This window comes from Vespa mandarinia, chromosome 4, assembly GCF_050613455.1.
Source record: "Vespa mandarinia isolate Hongniang chromosome 4, ASM5061345v1, whole genome shotgun sequence".
In the NCBI taxonomy this organism is placed as follows: domain Eukaryota; kingdom Metazoa; phylum Arthropoda; class Insecta; order Hymenoptera; family Vespidae; genus Vespa; species Vespa mandarinia.
This window is the reverse complement of record NC_140813.1, coordinates 8,689,615-8,705,812: the sequence shown is the minus strand read 5'-3', so window position 1 is coordinate 8,705,812 and position 16,198 is coordinate 8,689,615. Positions and strand designations below refer to the sequence as shown.

Here is a 16,198-nt window from a genome sequence, read left to right as displayed (position 1 = left end):
CATATGTATGGAAAACGTAAGAATGAGGGCTTGTGCAATGCATTATGCAACTCCTCGCACGACACAACTTCGTAAGATCATCGATGATCACGAACGATGACGTACTATGCATATTCGCGACAAGTTCGTAAAGAAAAAATAATTATTATTCCATCGATGGCTTCTAACGGACACATCATTTCACGAGCTCCTTAACTTCATCGACTTCCTGATTCATTCGGCACGTTCTTCATTCGATTGAATTTGACATTTGTCCATTAAGAAAAATAGCGGAGTAATTTAATTCATTGGATTTTAAAGTAGGTCAAAATCAAAAAAGCGAAGAAAAAAAAGTGGGAAACGCGCGAAAATTAATATTAAGTAACTTGATAATCAACTTTTTCTAAAATAATTTATTATGAAAGTATTTTGAGTTACGTATATACACTTTTGTTTATTGAAGGTAAAACTTTTTTTTGTAGTATGTAGATAATGATAGAAAAGAGGACAAACAATGCATTAAATTTGTGATATTTCATCTGTAGCTTTGGATTATTTAAGATGAATTTAACACTTTTTGAGGAGATAGACCGAGACCTTGAAAGACGATTCAACCGAGCGGAATGCGGATTCTCCGATCATTTAAAAAGTAATCTTATAAATTGGTGGCCGAAATGATTGGATGTGACGATGGTATTTTCAATCGAAAATATCATGATGGACCCAACCCGAGAAAAGAATTTTCTTCTTACGTAAATATTTATACATATACATTTACGTACGTAATATATGTATATACAGAGACTTCCCTCCTTCGCGTGAAGAAACATCGATATCGATCGCCTCCTGTTTAAGAAATGCCGGAAATTTCGTAAGAGTATCTACGTGTTAGTGTTATCTTAAGAAATAATATGTTACTCCTATGAGTAAGTTATAATACCTATATGTTAATTTTTTTTTCTTTTCTCTTTCTTCCTTTCTTTCTTTTTTTTCATTTTTCCATTTTTTCATTTTTCTTTTTTTTCTTTTTTTGTTTTTCTTTAAAGACAATATTGCATATAAAATTTCTAAGTTCTGACTGGGTAGTTCCAAATAATGATAAAGTAACATCGAGCATAATATTAGAGCGCATATAACATCGTATCATATTATACAATATTAGAAACTTGTAATCTCGTTTGCACAATAACAAATTATTTACATTAATATTTATTTTTCGAAATCTATCTATGTAATATAATTAAAGGTATAACAACGTAAGAGTTGAAAATATCGTGTATATTATTTAAATCCATACAAAACTTAATAATCGTTCATTCACAAAGTTCAAAATGACATTAGAAGAAACATCTATGGTTTCCTCATTGGAAGATAAAGACAGTGATCATTGAAACGGATGAGAAGAAGAAGAAGAAGAAGAAGAAAAAGGAATAGAATGAGAGTCGGAATAGGCATCGATCATGCGTATAAATGAGCGAGTAAAAGTTTCTTAGCCGTTATTCACCACTCATACGACTAGCTTATGGAATGTATTTCGCAATCTTATGTTAATTTTATTAGTCACCCTCGATCTCTGTTGCTCTCGCGTATTTCTTTAACTTCATCCACGTGTTTGAGACAACATTGAACGAAGGATTTAAGATCTCATGTCCTACGAAGTTCTATGATTTTTCTTGGAACGGATGAAGTTCTAGATCTAATATCGTTTAATCGAAAGTCTGTAAAAATTGTATAAACTACATTGTTATTCTTTAATCAATAGAGAAATCGTCTTTCTGGACTTGTATGTCTAGTAATGTGTCTTTAATCACTTTTACTATATGAGTCTGTGATAGTAACGAGGTAGTAAAGAGACATACTGACAATGAGATTGAAAACAATAGGAGGACAAATAGAAGAAAGAAAGAGAAAGAGAGAGAGAGAGAGAAAAAGAGAGAGAGAGAGAGAGAGAGAGAAAGAGAGAGAGAGAAATAATTTGCCCTTTCGACATCATCGATTGTCCATTGTCCTCGAAGAGACGAACGTCCACCTTCTCCCCTTCCTATATTTATCTATTTCTTCGTCATTGACACTAGGAAAAATAGAAAATACACTCGACTAGTTTTATGATCATCTTCGTGCTTCTAATTCGTCATACCGCGATTATGCGAACGCTAACAGAATAACCATTAAGGTTCATTAATCGCTTCGAGTGTTGCACAAGCCGCAGGCATTTTCCCCCAGGAAATACATTGATTACTTTCTTGAAATTCTTGTTCGCTTTTACACACGCTCATCGTCGTTTCGTTTCGTCATTTGCTGTTTAATTTTTCGTAAAATTCGACCACATGATTATTTACGTAAGTATTCAAACAAATAAACAGAATGGAAAGGAACAATGTCTAGGGTATTGTTTTAACCTGATTGATGCGACAATAGAGAAAGAGAACGCAACGCTAGTCTACTGTTATATAAAATTGATCGTATATTTTCTCTGTCTGCTGTTCGTGTTTAAACTGACTCTCGTAGGAAGAGGATAGCATTGAATGTCTGGACCCTTGAATGATGGGAGAGTCTGGATTACCGAGCTAACATCGATAGCTATGGAGAATCGAGATTTCGTCGAGCTGCTATCCAGGTCAGACAGAGAAAGCAGCAGAAGCAACAGCAGCAGCAGAAGTCTGACTACGGTGATACAAGAATCTTATGTAATTCGTGATCGCGTTTCTCATAAATACCAATTGAAATAAAAAAAATTCACATGTTTTTTTATATTATCCTATCGCTGTATTTAATAGTATTAAATATTTTATCATATTATTTGTATATAAGAAGGATATATGCAATATGAAATGTTTTTAAGAAAAATAAAATCAATCAATTTCATCATATCATTTTAATGTTAAACATTAATCATGAGATCAAGAAATTTGATAAAGAAAGTGGAGTTGTTCAATCTACTTTCTAAGAGAGCAATAACTTCTAACGTTTTTTTGATATATCACATTTTATTCTAATAGTTTGAAAATTTGTAATAAAAGCTAATCTTGTTAGAAAGTAAAGAAAATTAATCAATTTTGAAAATAACTTTCGATGTTTATAATTGAATCGGACATTAAATAAAATTAAAGTAAAAATTATGAAAGTACCTAAAAGCAAAACGATATTAGTAGTTTCGTTCACATAGTATGCGATAATTATCCCCTTTCCTATAACGGTACATGCGCGTTACAATTTTTCTGTTGTTTTAAGTGACATTATGATAATGTGAGGAGAACGAGCGTTAATATTTAATATTCTTGACGAGTAAAAGAGAAAGAAATAGACAGACAGAGATCAAATGTTCCGACACGTAAGAATATTGTTATGTATACTTTTGTGTATGCACACGCGCGCGCGCGCGCGCACGCGTGTGTGTGGATATGTGTGCGTGTATACGCAAGAAAGGCGTTGATCTCAATCGAGTTGAGAGGGAAATAAAATTCAAGAAGAAAGTTCTTGAATTTTCACTTCCTAAATTCACTTCCTAATAATAACGGCACGTTATCGTCACTTCGATTCGACAAATATCATAAATTTAAAATCAAAAATTTTAAAATACTATAATTTGAGAGATAAGAACGGGTTTTTCGTCTTTTCTTTTCTTTTCAGTCGATAACTTTGTCGTTCTAATTACGCACCACGTAAAAATAAATATATCAAGATAACGAACTCATGCGAAAATATTATCGAAAGAGAAAATATTCATTTTCTTTTCTTTTTTATATTGAACTTCTCCTTCTTAATATAGGAATCGTTTTATTGTTCTTTTTTTGGTGATATTGTTAAAACATAAAAAAACCTTATATCATTATTATGAAAAATAATAATAATCGAATCAAGAGACAAATTTTATACATGGAGCGTGTTGATGTATTCTGATACATTTGTATATATATATATATATATATATATATATATATATATATATAGACACACATAGACTTATATATACATAGATAAATTGTAATCATGCCAGCTTTGAAACGAGAGCGATTTTCAAAGAGTATGCAGTTTCACGACAGGAATAATAATAAAGGAAATACGTTCTCTTTAGAAGTTATAGTTAATAGGAGCTCGTTCCCTTTGCCAATTAATTGAATGCATATTTTATACTGTAAAGTGTATCCATCATATTGGAACTTTGAGTGAACATTAATAACGGAATATAAGCTGTCGGTTGACAATAGAAAGAGAAAGACAAAGAGAGAGAGAGAGAGAGAGAGAGAAAGAGAGAAAGAGAGAAAGAAAGAGAGAGAAAGAGAGAGAGAGAAAGAAAGAAAGAGGTCACACGAATCATTGTCCTCGAATACTTTCGCTTTAACCGTTCATTCGTATCAGATCAGATCGTTCCGGACTCGAAATTTATGACGACCAATAGAACATTAGTTACGTAGACATACTAATTATAGCTTAATTACACCAACTTTTCATTGAACGTTCCTCGATTATCAAGACTCGAACTAAAAATAATAAAGTGTCTGTAACTTATAGACAATGTTTCCACTCTCTCGACCCGACAAAACAAACTCAACTAGCATGAATACATTTGAAGCTAATATTATTAACGCTTCTTATTTCGACTCGCTTGTTTACGTATCGTCATAAGTTATCGAATAACTTATAAATATTTCGATTCGAGCGATAATAATAATTATAATTAATAATATGAATAATGATAGGTAATCCGATAGAAATAGAAAAATTTTCTCATGAGATTGGATTCTTGAAGGAAATCGCAATTTTAACACAGTGGAAGGACACTGCATCATCGAAGGTCATCGAGAAAATGATTTCACTCGTGTTCATAAGAATTCGTCCGTTACCCTTGCGAGTCCCAATGCACATTTCTCTTTCCCTCCTCCCCCACTCTCTCTTCCTCTTTCTCCCTCTATCTCTCTCTCTCTTCCTCTTTCTCTGTTTCTCTATTTCTCTTTCTGCTTCTTTTTCTCTATTTCTCTTTTTCTCTCTCCGTATCTCTCATTTTCTCTGTTTCTCTTTCTTCCTTCCTCTCTGTCAACATCGATGATAGCTAAGGCAGAAAGGAATTTGCAAACGACGATGTTCGACTCCTCGGCGTTTATGGCAGAGAAAGGGTACGATCTGGCACGTCCACTGGCATCCAAGCATGATTCGAAGAGGAATATTCGATGTAGGTATGTCGATGGAGAACTCGTATAACCTGTCCTCCTTCCAATCTAACTTAATTTCTTTTCTCTAAGAATTTTGAAAAATAATATTTAACCTTCTTATATATATATAAATTTATATGTAAAATATACATAAGCAAATATATGTTTTACTACACTCTAACCTACTTAATGAGATATAAACGATTAATAAATTGTTGTGCATCTTAATGAAATCAATAATAAATGAAATAACAATTAAAAATATAAAAAGAATTATTTATCGCTAGATGAATACGATGACAGAAATTCTCGCGTTAGTACTCTACGGTTTCTTTGTCCTGAACAATGTGTAACATAATCTAGAAAATGTGCTGACGCTCTCTTGAGAACTCATGCGAGAAGAAGAAAACGTAGCGAGACTATGAGAGAGACCAGATCAACGAGAACAGAAAAGAAAGGATTGAAAGAAGAGGTTCGTAGTGAAAAAAAGCGTCACGCATTGAAATCTCCGAAAAGGAATGATGAGAAAAATTAAAAGTAGAAAAGTAAAAGAAAGAGATAGAGAGAGAGAGAGAGGTAGAGAAAAAGAGTGAGAGAATAAGAGACAGAGAGGGAGAAAGAGAAAGAGAGAGAGAGAGAAAGAAAGAGAGAGAGGGAGAGAAAAAGAAAAAGAAAGAGAGTGAGAGAAAGAGAGAGAACAAGAAGCGAAGTACAGCTTGGACGGCGTCGTCGATGTTGACCAAGCATCGATGTCTCCGTACAGAGAAAAAATACACTTACCAAAGCAGATAAAAAAACACATACACACATACAGATGTATTAACAAATAATTATTCACTTACTTCTCTGCGCATCAGCCGCTTCTCCCTACTCCTATTATTTATCCTCGACTTCTTCTGTACATATACGTATATATCGTCTTCTTGATAATACACAGAATCGATATAAACGATCGTTACACGTTCGATGAGCTCCGTCGGATCCACGAGGATTCTTGTAACAACACTCTACACGATTCTGGTTACGTGCGTGTAAATAAGTAACTAAGTAAATAAGTAAGTACGTGCGTGAACACAGGAAAGAGAGATGATCTTAACAAGGGAAAAACTTAGACGAGTTTCAGAATATGAGAAACAAAGATGAAGATATATCAGAAACAGGTATATATATATATATATATATATATATATATATATATAAATATATATATAAATATATATATAGATACAAGTGAAAGAAGAAATAGGATAGGAATACTATTTAATCTAAAAGGCAACTTAGAAATAGCGAATGTCTCAACTCCTTTACTCGCGCTATATAATCACATTTATCACGCATGCGTTGAAATGTAAACGTTAAGATATTAGAAGAGCATAATTACTATATCGTTCTTGTTACGTTTAAAATATCCGATGAATTTATCACTAAAGCACCCACAATATATATATACGTATTTATATGTATATACACATATATATAACTTATTTTTCGACGTTTCGAAGGTTGCCGGACGAGCAGGCACCGACTGCCTTCGCGACACGATCCCGTGCCGTGGTATGCGACCGTTCGACCTCGCCTAAGAACCTTTTAGTTTCCATAGCTGCCGTATAGCGCCACTATCCACTACCCTGGTACCGTTACCTGTTTCTTTGCAGGTGGGGCAAACAGTCCCACACAGGCCCCACTACTATACCTTCTCCTCCTTCTACTTTCCTCTACTGATGTCAGGACTTTAGATCCACGTCATTGACGACGAACAACCGTCTGGTGTTCCTGTCTGTCGCGGGTGTCTTCTTGCAGGTGCATCCTGTATTTCTACCTCTATAGGGTATTTGTATACAGGGTGGGAAAAAATATTGTAGTCAGATTTTAAGAGTTCATCGATACGAATAAGAAAATTTTAATAAAGTTTAGTTTAAAGATTATTTTATATTAATGTATTGATTATATATCGATTATATATATATCAATTATATAAACAATTTATTCTATACTGAATATTAAATTAAAGTGAATATGATACTTTATTATGATTTATGAGTTATAATAAAATGAATATTTTAGTTTTACTATTATCATTTTATTATTACAATTACTATTTTGAATATATTTCTATTTCATTCTAATTTTCTCAACACCCTATGTATGTAGAGGTAGACCCGCGCCCTCCCTAAATGGTATGAGGAACCCCAAAGAGGTCATCTAATCCTCGGGCCATTGTCCCCATACGGAATTCTCAAGTTGACCCCGGCGCGTGCCAGTCATCGAACACGTGCTTTAGAGAGACCGATGGAATCATCATTTTTGCATAAATGCATACAATATTTGTCTAATATGACAATGTTGTAGATTATGAAAAACTTTTGAAAGAGAAGGATTGCAGTTGAAGTTTATGAAGAATAGGAAATGAATTCTTTTCTTCAAGATTATCAATGACTATTATTATTATAATTACGTATATAATTATTATTTCAGATTGATCGATGAATTCACTCATAATTTTATTATTATATATAAAAATTAATTAAATTTTGATAGAAACTATATTAACTACTCTATCTTGTTATTTTATGTAACAAGAACAAAAGTTTAATTCAATTCGCCCTATTTATATTTTGTTAAAATTAAGGATAGCAGATCATAAGGATGTTAAGGATACTTTCGAATAGTATACTTTATAATGTTATACTTTAAAAGATCTTCACGTAGCAACCATAACAAGTCATTGACTAACACCATCTTTATCCTTCGATCTACTTTTCTTGATTTTTATTCATCCTTCGTCGTCAAAAAAAGAATATATATATATATATATATATATATATATATATATATATCGGGCCATTAATGATGCTATGATCGTAGTTCACAAAGGGGTTAAGAATTTTGTGTGCTCCTTTTTGGTTTTGGATAATCATGAACATATACATACATATACATATACATATATGTACATACCTCCAGACATTAATGTATTAAAACGTATCCTCTATTTTACTTCAATGATATGTAACCAATTGCACTATCACATTAGTGGTATGCAAGCAATGCACTTATAGATTCCCATTCACCGTTCCTGTGGTTTCTTGAGCGAAATACTAGTACTCATGAGCTAAAGGAAACCTTGGCCATATTAGCCTTCTTCAAGGAATAATATACTTTTCTTTTAACCAACTAAGTATTTCAAGTTCTATTTTCTTTTTTCTCTATTGCTGTTATAACTAACGAACGAGCTAATCAAAGGATTACATGGATCGCACGGTCGCATTTCTTACACGAATCCTGTCCCAGTTGCTTCCTTAATGAAACACGATCACTAATGTATTCTATTTTCTCTATTGTCGACATTTTACGTGATACTCGTGCCGACGACCTCATCTATAATGACCTGCTCGATCGAGGTAAACAATTTCGGTCGGAATCTCTTTAGTCGTATCTAAATAGAAAGTAACTGAATTCTTTATCGTCGAAATGTTACGATGTAACGAGGACTTATCCGAATTTTTAAGATAGTCGTGTATTTACTAGAGTTGTCATTGTCATTGTTTACAATGTAAATCTATTGATAGATTTGAATTGTTGATAAATACTAAATGATATTCTCTGAATTCATTCTTTTTTTTTTTTTTTTTCATTTAATATTCATGAAATTTAATGAAATGTCATAGGAAGAAATTTATCGTTCAAATGGAATTAATTGTTCTTTTTGTTTTATATATTTCTTCGAATACAATATCTATGAGGCGGTCATAATTTTTTTTCATTATATTTTTTATTTTTGTAAAAACATTTTCTTGTTGAACATTAAAAACAATTGAAAAAAAAGTTGACTTATCTGTTATACAATTAATATCAGAATTCTTTAAATCCAAATAATAAATAAGTAATGTTCTTATCATCCATAAATTTTTAATTCTAATTATTATATTACATGCCTACTCGCAAGATAAAATATACTAATATTATAATAGTTTCGTATATTAAGTTTTATTCAGAAGATACTTTGCCGACGGCTCAGAAACAGATTTCAACACTGATGGTAATAATGAAATGGCTGATGGTTAATTCCTAACTCCAACTTCTTTACCGACATAGCTGGCTATGTTGTATCACTTATCAAATCGTATTAATTTCGAAAGAGTGATAGAAATAATACTAGAGCCTATAGATGGCGCATAAATGATTCGAATTTAGATATAATTTTATAATTTTCAAAATATATAAATTAGTATATTAACATTTCTTTAAATATCATTTATATTTTTTTAATTATCTTTCAAGGCATAACTAAAGTTTAACATTGAAACGTTTTTTTCTTTAGAATAATTAAAATTATTTAGAATGAAATAGCAAAGAGTATCTAAATTTTAATATTTATTTTGTATGCTTTTACAATAATTTTTTAAGCGGAATATGTATGGAAATAAAGAATAAAAAATCATCAGAGATAATAACATCAATTTAGAAGATTTTTCCTGTCCAAAATTTTATGACAATCAATATTTGATATTTAGCTTGGAACTAATTGGAGCGGAAAAACGTTCGCACTCGATAAGCATCGACCTCGATAAGGGGTTGACTATCGCATTTTTATCAACGGCAGAGCAAATATTTGAGCCGGCACTTGGCCGAATCGATGAACGCAGCGGTCGTGGCGTGCCGTTCGAGTAGTGAGATAAAATTAACAGCGAACCATACTCAGGCAGAAAGTGACCAATAATGTTTGGACGAAAACGATTCCATGGTATTCATAAAAAATAATGCAAACATATTAAAGAGCTTATCTCTAAGGGGACAGATGATTAAATATGCCGGCCATTTTTTTTGAGCTCTCATACGAATCCACCCCTTGGCAATAATATAAATCGAACGTTTGTGTCGCGCACTGCTGCTACTGCTGCTGCTGTGGATCCTGAAGAGGACATAATTTCATTTAAACTTTTATTGGATTACGTCGTATCACGAATCCCCGTAAAAATATATCATCGTTCTGCTTTGTTATCTCGCGCGGCGTCGCCCGAGTACCTATACTATATCGCTGTCCTACCTACAATATCGTCCCAGTCGGAATTTTTATAATGCAGAAAGGAGGATATAGCCATCTTCGATTGATATGGATGAGATGGTACGAGTTATGATATACGCTCGGTTTGAAATGGAAAATCATGCCTGGATTCGATTCGCACGTGAGCTGAAATAAAGTTACATCGGTAACCTTAAACCTCGAAACTCTCTACCCCTTCTTAACTTCAGTCCTCTTCTCTTGACTACCCTCTATTTGCTTAGTTATATCGGCACTTTGTTGAAGATAAGTCCCATGGAATTTATATCATCGCGTTTCGCAAAGACGATCATTCGAAAAATTTCCCGTAATTATCCTAAATCGTATCTATCGTTTGCCAAGAATTCTTTCATCGTTTCGTTTAACCAGGGAAACTCGTTTTTCATTGTATTAAATTAAATAAATTCATAAAATTCTTCGAAAACGAGTCAGAGGGTTGGAATATTTATTTCTGAACCGTCGGATTTTGGATTTAAACGGTGGAGAATTGAGACAATTTTTCGACAGGGATATGAGAAAGAGATAGAGAGAGAGAGATAGAGAGAGAGAGAGAGAGAGAGAGAGAGAGAGAAAGAGAGAAAGAGAAAACGAAAGAAAGAAAGAAAGAAAGAAAGAAAGAAAAAAAGAAAGAGAGAGACAATGTGCGGAAGGGAAGGCATATATAAAGTTCAGCAAGAAGGACGGAGATGGAAAGAGAGAAAAGAGAGTCGGGGAGAGAGTAGCAGACAGTGTAGTCCCTGGTCGCAACTTAAATTGACTCGATAAAAGTTCGCGGAATAAAGCGGCCCTGAGCTTCGCCACTATATCAGAAACATCTGCCAAACGTTATTACAACTTTGAATAAAGAACGGCGTTGGGTGACCGTGTGAGAGAGAAAGAGAAAACTTCCCTTTTTTTCCTGATAAACGACGAGAAGGTAGAGGAGGAGAGAATCGTTTCTCTTCCATGGCAAACTTTTTCGTTTCTGCACGGCCTTTGCGAAAGAACTTCGACGATAAATCAAGTCGTTATTTTAATTTCAACAGGAATGTGTCACGATGGTGAACTTGTTCTACGCCTCATGTTCGCCTTCTCTTTCTTTTTCTTTTTCTTTTTTTTTTCTTTTTTAACCATTTTCAAGCACATTGTTAATCGTTATATCACAATTAGATGAACGAAATGGTGGCAATATCGAATAAACGCGTTTTTGAATAATCATAAATAATTAACTATAATTTTGGTTTCATTCCCAACCAAATGATGAAAATTGGAGAAAATAATTGGGTAACAAAGATTGACATTTTTAATTTTATATTAATTACGTAACTATATAAATAAATCAAGAGGATATACAAATATCTTTATGAGTTATCTATCGTAAATTCTTCGAAAAGCTTAATTGAATATCCTTAGAAGAAATAGAGAGCGAGAGAGAAAAAGAGAGAAAAAGAGAGAAAAAGAGAGAGAAACAGATAAGAGAACTGATAAATGTTCCACTCAAGCATCTCTCTTCTCCCAAAGGAAACTGTGAGGAGCGTTGAGAAGGCAGATTGAGAACCTCCGGCGATACGATGGTGGGTCGATCGATCGGAATTAATCGAGTATACTAGTGAGAGAGAGAAAGAGTGAGAGAGAGAGAGAGAGAGAGAAAGATAGAAAGATAGATAGAGACAGAAGCCAGAGGTCGAACGCAAGATTTCTGACAATTTAATTCTACGAATGAGTTTTCATCGTCACCGAATGCTATCGGAATTTCTGAAAGTTTTAGAATTCCGTTACAATTTCGGTTCCATATATCTAATCCAGAATAAATCAACAATGGTTTCTGAGAACTCATGCAGACTTGTTCACGCGCGCGCACGCGTCGCCAGGCACGTTCGATTCTCGCAAGTCGAGCATTCCACGGCGGCCATTAGTAACCGAATTAATTAAGCAAATCGGTAGCCGCGATGCAGTTACAATTAATCTGCTACGCGATCCCGCATAGTTATCCGTTGCAATATCGCACATCGCCGAGCTAATAGCGCGAGCATTTCTCTCGATTTTCGCCTGGAGGACGTAAATTCTTCTTATCTAGAGTGCTTTAAAATTTTGTAACCGGATCCTTTTACCTTCCCAGATTACTTATCATGGTTAATTATCTATTTCATATCAGAGATTTGATAGACTTTTTAATTATAATTCTCTGATTTATATTAGTATATCTAATGTATATATATTTTTTTTTTATATCGTTCGATTAGAATTAAAAATTTGTTAATAAATACAATGTTATGTATATAGAGATAATATATATTTAGATAATAATGTATTAGAGTAAATTAAATTATTTATCAAACTGAGTAAATTTTTAATTAATTTGTCATTACGGAAGCCTTACGTTTTTAGTCATATTCGAATTATTTGAAATCCTTTCATTTTTTTTTAATACATTAATTTTTTAAATATACTTTTTATATTAATTCACTTAAGTATATTCACTTATAATCATTTACGCTAGATTCACTCTCCGCAACATAGTTGTATTAGCTAGTGGATAGAAATTAAATAACTTATCGAACAGTCAGGTCTTGGCAATTTGAATATTACTATCGATTCGAAACGGAACGATACTGCTAGACGTGTCGGTTTTGCTCTGCTTGACGTTTAAGAGACGAGATGATTTTGTAAAATTGTCGCCCGCTTTTTCTACAATAAGTGGAAACGAGGAAGCGTCAAGCGCGTTACGAGCGGATCGCTCGCGCGTTAAACGGATATTTGTCTCTCAGCGCGAAGCGCTCTGACATTTCCGTTGTTATTTCATCGTTATTTCGCGTCTATTTCTGACGCACGGATGAAGAAGAATTATTTGCAGGTCGTTCGTCCTCTAAAAACAAATTGATAAATAGCAGCTATGAAAAATCATGGAAACGATTCGATCCTGAAATACGATGAAAAACATAATCAACAGGAAAATAAAAAAGGAAAAAAGAAGAAAGAAAAAAATAAACGAGCACAAGATTTCTGACAATTTAATTCCATATCTATATATAATAATCGAGTCTTAAGGTCGTCTTGAAATTAAGACTCTTTCGAGACCAGAAAGAACAAAACGGATTAGTCGATCGTGAGTAGCCTCAATTCGCGTCCTTCTGACCCTTTTTTTTATGTACTCGCGCAATCTATCGCGAGGCAGGATCGTAAAATGGATCGGAGCGATTAATTATCGGTCGCAAACGACGCTCGAGACCATAATCCGATCGAGTTTAAATGTCGAATGGGGGTTTCCAAATCGCGTCGGGGTGTGATTTGTGGGGAACGCTTAGAGGACGAAATTGCACCGCAGGACCAAGCAGGATCGGTCCTGCGCCAGGGTGATTAGACGTTATTGATGCTCCGAGGTCGCTAGCAGTTTCCTGCTGACAAATAGCCTGCTAACTCTCGACGAACGACATATCCTCGAGCGTTTTCTCTTACGAATTTTGTTCTCTTTTAAATATTATTAGCTGAGATCCTACGAATTCCGTTTATTAGAATTTTTAGCTATCTTTGATCGATATATAATTTCATCGTTTTTTTTTTTTTTTGAGAAAACATCAAAATATGTAGTCGAGGATAATTTTTGAGAATCCTCAATTTCATGAAAACTTGTCGTCACACTTCTTCCACATTTTCGACTCGAATTCAAAATAGTTTTCCGATGTAAATCCTTCGTAGAACCCTTGAAACCTTTGAGAATCGTTGCTCCATGATCGGTCGGATAGGAACGATAAGGGGAACATATTTATTTTCAGGTGAACCGAGGCGAATAGCGGAGACGTGATGCGGAAACGATATCTGGATGTATGCGAAAATAACAGAGGCTTCGGTATACAGTCTTTCGAGAAAGTTTGTAGATATTCAGTGTGCCCGCGACAAATTTTATTATCTTGAATAATACCCGTAAATGGAATGTAATAACAATGAGAATGAGTTTTCGTTAACTTCAGAGAAAATTTGTTTCTAAAAAGTAACATTTTTTTTGAAAATAAAATAAATAATTGTATAATCATCGATCTTTGGAATAATTTTCAAAAAGTATACAATAATATTGCATGGATGAATAAAATCTAGGTACGTTAAATTTCTTTTTTTTTCCTCCATCAAAAAGATATTCCAAAGGGAATGTACAGATTTTTTTTTTATTTCGATCCTACATACGATTTTATATTCCAAGGAAGGAGTCGCGATGTTGTACATCTTTCCGATCTCCAATCTAGCCGTCGCTTAGCGGAGCGTGAAACACATTTGCTTGAATCGCGGTGCCCTTAACCGCCCGAGCTGTAATACGGAGGAATGATCCCCTACAATGTGCCAAAGTAAAACTCAAGCAGAATACATTCCGCACGGTGGCTGGATTATCCATCTAAGAGTGTTCCTTTCGAGAAGATCCATCGATTTCTTCAAAATGGTTAAACGTTCTTGTCGCTTCGAGCAAGTTCGAAGCAGTTTTTTAACTTAAAATTATTATCATTATCATCTGATAAAAATAGAAATACTCGTTATCGAGATAAAATTCCTTTGAAGAACATCGAAGGACTTAGTGAGACTATTCCCATCGGAATCCAACAAAAGCGAGATACCTACCTCCTAAACTCGCGTTAGAAACAATTGCAGAGGAGGAAAGAGGTGGCGCGGCACCAACGTTACGGAATTTTTATTCGCGAAAACGATTTGCGCCGGAGCTGGCCGAAGGGAGAGAGACGAAAAGAGAAAGAGTGATGCTCGGCTGGAGGTGGCGGCGGGAGTTGAATCGAGCTCGGGATAATTGTTTCGAACAATCCCGGGCGACGCTTTTCGTCGGTTTCCATGGCGACCAACGGTGGTGGCAGCAACGGCAGCGGCCGAGCAAGCGAACGGGCGAACGAGCAAGCGAGCAAGCGAACGAGCGAGCGGTCGGTCGGTCGGTCGGTCGGTCTGTCGGTCGTTTACGCTGATCGAAGACTCGCTGGACTGGCGGTGGGGTGCTGCCCTTTCTCTTTGTCTCTCTCTTTCTCTCATCGGAGATTGGGGCAATGGTGGGGACCGAGTGGTGGCGGCGGCGGAGGTGTAGGCGGGGCAAAAGTTGAGGGCAAGAAAGTCGACGCTCGTTGGAAACGCCTCTTCCGCTTGGCAGAAAACTCCTCTCCTCGCTTTCTCCTCGCCACGCTTCGCACTAAACCCCTTATATATATATATATATATATATATATATATATATATGTATATATATATATATGTATATATATATATATATATATATTCTTCTCTGTTCTTCTTTCACATTTCTCGTACTCGCTTCCCCTCTAGAGACCTGGGCGAAATCGTTTCGTTTTTATTATCGCCTCTTAAAACGGCTGAGCCACGACGTCGGCGGGGCACATCGATCCACATTAGCTCCTAATTTCACGTTATTATCCCCACTATCGTCGTATGCCAGCTTGGACCCGCCACGGCTAAAACCTCCTTGATTTATCAGTTTCTTTACTCATCTTCCGCTTCCGGCCTTTCTTTTCGACTCTCTTCCATTATATTAACGATTGTGACAAATCATATCATTTTAAATTCCTTCTTTTTCGTTAGAAATTCGTTCGAAAAAATGCGAGGTGGTGGTTTGAAGCGACGCCGCACGCCGGCGGTCGCCATCTTGTGACATTTACCGATTTTTTGCGTGGAATTTTACAGGTATCGAGATTTTTTCTTTTTCTTTTTTCTTCTTTTTTCTTATTTTCTTTTCATCGAATCTTGAAAGCAATGCATGCTGTAATTTGATCGGCACGAACGATGTCGGGTCTTGACGACGCGAAAATAAAGCAGTCCGCGTGAGGTAATTAATTTACAGGGACAAACCCGGTAACGAGTTCGATACATGCAATCGTTCCGAGCCTGGAGCTGGATTTCCTTCTTTCTCTCTCACGCGATATCTCGAGTATTTATGTAATATGAATGTCAGGAGACACGAATATTGACGACGGTTACTCCTTAACTTTTCATTTCTTTTCTCCGTCTCCTTTCATCTCCTGTAGCTGTG

General features: G+C 34.9%; 1 protein-coding gene across 4 annotated transcripts in view; it reads right to left on the bottom strand.

Annotated features, from left to right (window-relative positions):
* LOC118443050 (unconventional myosin-XV-like) overlaps positions 1 to 6,683 on the bottom strand; it is a 51,120-nt gene extending 44,437 nt beyond the window's left edge. For 2 of the 4 annotated variants that reach the window (XM_035869487.2, XM_035869494.2), the window contains exons 1-2: positions 6,511 to 6,683; positions 5,972 to 6,146 (exon numbers count right to left, since the gene is read on the bottom strand). The gene's annotated coding sequence lies outside the window, so the exon portion shown is untranslated. Of the gene's footprint in view, positions 1 to 5,971; positions 6,173 to 6,510 lie in introns of all 4 variants that reach the window. The other 2 variants (XM_035869489.2, XM_035869491.2) reach the window with 2 other exon arrangements.
* Positions 6,684 to 16,198: the final 9,515 nt, after the last annotated feature.